Source organism: Eptesicus fuscus, chromosome 22 (assembly GCF_027574615.1).
Source record: "Eptesicus fuscus isolate TK198812 chromosome 22, DD_ASM_mEF_20220401, whole genome shotgun sequence".
In the NCBI taxonomy this organism is placed as follows: Eukaryota; Metazoa; Chordata; class Mammalia; order Chiroptera; family Vespertilionidae; genus Eptesicus; species Eptesicus fuscus.
This window is the reverse complement of record NC_072494.1, coordinates 3224683-3230682: the sequence shown is the minus strand read 5'-3', so window position 1 is coordinate 3230682 and position 6000 is coordinate 3224683.

Genomic DNA, 6000 nt, shown 5'->3' with positions numbered 1-6000 from the left:
GGTCCCCCTCGGAGGCTGGAGAAGGATGACCCCAGGACAAGGGGCACAGTCAGTCACCAGCCTCTCCTAGGAACATGCTTACCCACAAGTGTGCGTTTCTGTGCTTGATCCCCAAGATGTGTTGCATGTGTACACGGTAACCATCGAAGAGTGCCTTACCGCCAGCGTCGGCCTGGAGTGGGCTTGTATTTGGAAAATGTGAAATCAGTCTCTTTTGTTCAGAAAATGCAGCGGAAATTATTATGCTCACTTGGAAAGTACTCTATTGATGCAAATGTGCGCTGTACTTATGTAGTAAATAATTCATTTATTTTCCAGTGCAATCAAGATGCAATCATCTCCCAAGTATCTTACTGTCTTCTTTGGAGCACCAAATGCATTTCCCACTCCATTCAGAATGTCAGTTAAAAACCTAGAAGAACTTTCAACCACTGCTTGGTTGTTTCAATTATCTTAGTATCCCATCTCCTCTTGCTTGGCGATCAGCAGAATTGTCATGAATGTGTGGGCAGGGGTGAAAGTAAACATCTACCATCGGTGGTAGATAGAGTCATGACCCCCTGCCAAAAGTGCCCACGTCTGAATGCCTCAAACCTTTGAATAGGTTGTTACCTTACATGGAGAAAACTACTTTGCAGCTGTGATCAAATCTAGGATCTCCAGATGGAGAGATTATCCCAGGTGGGCCCAAGGGAATCACAATCCTATCTAATAATGAGGTAATATGCAAATTGACCATCACGCCATCACAAGCTGGCCACCGGAGTCCCCTCAGCCCCACCAGGGGCCTCAGGTCCTCCTGCAACCCCCACTGACTGAGGCTCAGGCAAGCAGGGCCGGCCGAGGTGCAGGCAAGCCTCGGATAGTGGTTGCTCAGCCACCCGGGGCCGGCCCAAGGCACAAGTAACCAGGGCTGGCCAAGGCTTGTGCTGCCGGCAGTGGCAGCAGCAGAGGTGTGATGAGGGTGTTGCCGTCCCCTGATCGCCAGGTCGCCTCCCGCCCCTGAGGGCTCCCAGACTGTGAGGGAGGTCAGGCCGGGCTGAGGGACCACCCCCCTCCAGTATATGAATTTTCATGCACCGGGCCTCTAGTTTTCTTATAAGAGAAAGCCAGGAGTGTCAGAGTCAGAGATCTGACCTCGGAGGCTGAGGTCAAAGTGACAGCAGATGGGGCCACAAGCCAATGACTGCAGGCAGCCTCTGGGAGCTGGTGAAGACCAGGACACTGGCTCCCCTGATGTCACCTGAAGGAACACCACCCAGCAAACCATCAGAGACTTCTGACTCCAGAACACAATCCATCAGTTGTTTTAAGGCATTGGGTTTGTGGTCGTTTGTTATAGCAGCAACAGCAAACTCATACATGATCCATATGGAAAGTCACTGACCCTTCACCAGATTATGCCACTGACCCTGAGTCAAGTCTACAGAACGTGACTGGGGAGCTGTCCCCACTAGCGGAAAGGCAGTGGGGACCATCGTCTGACCAGCCATAGCCACTTACAAGGAAGCTTTCTGGAGCTGGATGCATGGAATGTGAATTAACATCTAGGACTCTGGTCTCGCCATGTTCTAATCAACTAGCAATATACAGCCAATGGTTTCCGTAGAGGGTCAGGTAGTGCATATCTTTGGTATTGTGGGTCATACGGTCTCTGGTGACCTAATGCTTCACAGACAACATGAAGATAAATGTGCGGGCTGGCTGGGTGCCCACGGAACTGGCTTTATGAGAAAGGTGGTGGGCAGGTTTGGCCAGAGGCTCACCCCCAAACTAGGCATTGACACCGATCAGTAGTAACAGACGAGGTTAAATAATTCTCCTCCTTCACAAGAGCTTGGTCTCTGGGGAGAATCGTATGGAGCTCATGGATGGAACCACACACCCCCCCCTCTCCATCTAAGCCAGGAAGAAACTTGGAACCCATGCCCAAGGGCCAGGAGAGTTTGAGAGACTAGCACCGGAGGTTAGCACGTGGGATTGAAGATGCACTGGCCACCGGGTCTGGCGAGGGATTCGAGGGAGTCTTCATGTGCATGCATTTCAGGATCTTATGGGATAAAATGCATTCCTTCCAGCCCCTTCCCACTGCAGGTCATCCCAGGTTATCTCTGACCCAAGTGTCCTCGGCCTAAATGATCCTTCACTCTCGGGGTGGCTGCGGCAAAGGGTGATTCCAGCTCACCGATGCGGCTCGCGGCCAGGAAGGGGAGGCTGGCACACGAAGGGGAACGGGGCAGGATCGAGGGTGTACACTGAGGCAGAGGTCGGTTCTACATAGAAGAAAACTAACATGTGTGTCTGAACACATCTCCCTAGACTCCTGCGACACAAATGAGAAACGTAAGAGCGGGCAGAGCAAGTGGAGGGTGAGGACGGGGGGGACAGCAGGCCTCAGACCCTGAGAGAGGCCAGCCTGGAGACCCAGCTCCCCGCTCCCCACCCCCAGCCCTGCACTCCTCCCTCTCCTCCAGGGTCTCAGGTGCCCTCCCCTCCCCACCATGAAGAGCTGGTGGACTTTGCACAGGGAGCCCTGACTCCCACAGGGAACCCCGCCCAGTGGTACTGACATGCCGACAAGCGGAAAACCCCTTAAAAGCAAGAGGAGGAGACACTCTGAGAGAATCTCACTTTGTAAAGAGGGAAGCTAAAGCTGGGGGCAGAGGGGGCCTTGCAAGACTGGCCGCCGCCCCACCTGCCCGCCTGCCCTGCAGTGGCGCGGGCACCGCACTCCATGCCCAGCTCCTCCCTCTTCCTCCCGGCGCACACCTGGATAAACCCATCAAGCGGATAACGGCGGCATGTTCCTCACATGTCTGACTGTGAGGAGTAAATGACCTTGTCCGGCCAAGTAATTCGCACAGTAACTACCGCAGGGGACACAGACGGTGCGTGTTAGCAGCAAACATCACCTGTGCACACAGGCACGCTTCCACCGCCCCTTGACAGCGAGACTCACGGCGGGTTCCCTCTGAGCCTCGTGGACACGAGGGGCTCCCTGAAGGCTGACTGACTCGCTATAGTGATGAAAACGAAAATGTGGACCCCAACACCTCTCCCTGGGCGCCTGCACCCTCAGGGGAGCCCGGCCACCCGCTCCGGGAGGTCGTCTCCGTGTGCCTGTCCCCCTGCACACCGCACCACGCCCTTGTCACCATCCGCTGAAAACCTTGCTTGAGTCTTTCTCATCCCAAGAGAGCGCTTCCTGAGAGCAGCGACCATGGACTTTATCGCCACATTTAATCCCCACTTCCCCCTAATTTCTGAGACGATGTTGGTACATAGGAGATACTCAATAACTATTTTTGAATGAACAGAAAGAATAGTGTTGCTGTCATTCAATGAAGTCTTACATTTTACAAAGTGGTATTTTTAAAATATATTTTTATTGATTTCAGAGAGGAAGGGAGAGGGGAGAGAGAGAAAAACATCAATGATGAGAGAGGATCATGGATCGGCTGCCTCCTGCACGCCCCACACTGGGGATCAAGCCCTCAACCCGAGCATGTGCCCTGACTGGGAGTTGAACCGTGACCTCCTGGTTCATAGGTCGATGCTCAACCACTGAGCCACACCAGCCGGGCCAAAGTACTCTTTTAATCCTCATGGCTAATGGTGCTTTCATTAACCCCATTTCACACACACACACACACACATACACACACACACACACACACACACACACACACACACACCAAGGCTCAGAAAGGGAACCTGTCCTGCGTTCGCAGACACGGGATGCAAACCCGGGCCTGGCTGGCTCAGAACCACGGGATGCAAACCCCTCTGTGAGTAGCCAGGCCCAGGCTCGGGCAGCGAGAATGACAGGGAGGGGCAGCGTCATCTACAGATTCCTCAGGGGCGCTGTCCTCTCCATCCCCGCTGTGCTTTATTACATGTAGATGTGATGGGCACGTCAGGGTACATCTTAGTGCTGGGGGGCTCCGAGCAAAGCAGAGAGGTCAGCACATTACAGCCGCCCCGTTTTGAGCCGCGCTGGTGACAAAGGGGGGAATCGATACGGAAAGCGGTGCATTAGGAGGGCGTCGGGCTAATGGGAGCTCAGAACGTCTTCAGCAGAAACCAGACGGAACTGGATCCACATTATGCCTTTCCGCTGTGTCATTCTTCAAAACCCACGTGACCAGATGCAGGGGGTCTGATGTACGGGCTAGGGTGAGAAAAGAGGCTGAACCCGTTTCTTGTGAATGTGAGTTTGTGCCCCGTTGGACCAGCAGCCTTTGCGCCGTGGCAGAGCCCACCTGCCCCCTACGCCCCGGAGGAAATCGCTCTCAGCCTGGGGAGCAGCCCTGGAGCCAGGCAGGGACTGGAGGGGGCTGGCACCCCGGGAAGGCCGGTCATCAGGGGCTTTGACATGGCCGGGGGCCATCACGTCCTCTGCGCCATCAGACACTCGTTTCATTCTCACTGACTGACGATGCCTCTCTAGCATACATACGGAGTGGCGTGTGTGACGGGAGTGCAGTGTGTGTGTGTGTGTGTGTGTGTGTGTGTGTATGAGAGAGAGAGAGAGAGAGAGAGAGAGAGAGAGAGAGAGAGAGAGAGAGATTGGGTGTATGTGTACAGTGTGGTGTATGTGATTGTTTTGGGGTTTTGTTGTTTTTATTGATGTCAGAGAGGAAGGGAGAGGGAGAGAGAGAAACATCAATGAGGAGAGAGAATCATGGATCAGCTGCCTTCTGCATGACCCCTACTGGGGATTGAGCCTGCAACCCAGGCATGTGCCCTGACTGGGAATCAAACCGTGACCTGGTTCATGGGTCAATGCTCAACCACTGAGCCCCACTATCTGGGCAAATAAAAAATTTTAAAAATCCTATATAATAAAGAGGTAATTTGCAAATTGACTGTCGAAATGGCACAAGATGGTGGCGCCCACAGCAGGGGGGTGGGTGGGCCTGCTCCGCACATCTGCTTCCGTAGTCCCCCAGTCCCTTCAGCCCCCCAGCTGCCCAGGGCCGACCTGAGGTGCAGGCAAGCCTCAGATGGTGGCTGCCCAGCCACCCAGGGCCATCCGAGGCTCAAGTAACCAGGGCCAGCCAAGGCTTGCGCTGCTGGCAGTGGCAGCAGCAGAGGTGTGATGGGGCCATCGCCTTCCCCTGATCGCCTGGGTTGCCTCCCGCCCCTGAGGGCTCCCGGAATGTGAGAGGGGGCAGGCCGGGCTGAGGGACGCCCCCCCCCCATCCAGTGCATGAATTTTCATGCATTGGGCCTCTAGTATAATAATAACTGGGGCAATGCCCGTTGCTAAAGGATCTCTTAAATAAAAAAGAATAGAACTGCTAGTTGAAGGACGAGCTGTAAGTCTGTAGCTAATGACCCAGAAAGAGACCCAATAGGCAATATTAAGGTAAAAGATCACATTGTAAAATGAAAAGCACTCTATTTTTTTGTTTGCTTGTTTCAGAAAAAATAAAATTGTGTTCATCTTTATAGAAAAGACTTGGAATGATTTCTTAACGATTCATAACGGGATGTGAACGATGGGTGACGCCTGGGCGGTTCGGACACTGGAGAGACTTTCTCCTTCTACTTGGTGCGGAATTATTTTTCCCCAAAGCGCATACATCCTTCCTGCGGGTGGAGGAGAGGGCCACAGGCTGTTGCCCTTTAGGAGGGAAGGAGGGAAGGAGGGAAGGAGGGAAGGAGGGAAGGAGGGAAGGAGGGAAAGGAGGAAAGGAGGGAAGGAGGGAGGCTCCCTAACCCATATGGGAGAGCAGTCTGGGTTCATTTCTCTCCATTCCCATCGGAGGCCACGCCCCACCAGGCTCCAGGAAAATCCCAAAGCTGGACCCCCCAGGTTTCTAACTCCGTGTCCCTGCTGAGTCACAGCCTGGCTCCCCGAGCCCCTGCACTGCAGCCATTTCATAGAAGGAGCAGGAAACGGTCCCCCCAGAGCCCAGCCAGTGCAGCTGCCCTCGGAGGGGGGGCGGAGGGGGGGCTGCCCATGGGGCGGGGGGGGGGGAATCTGGGGGGGGG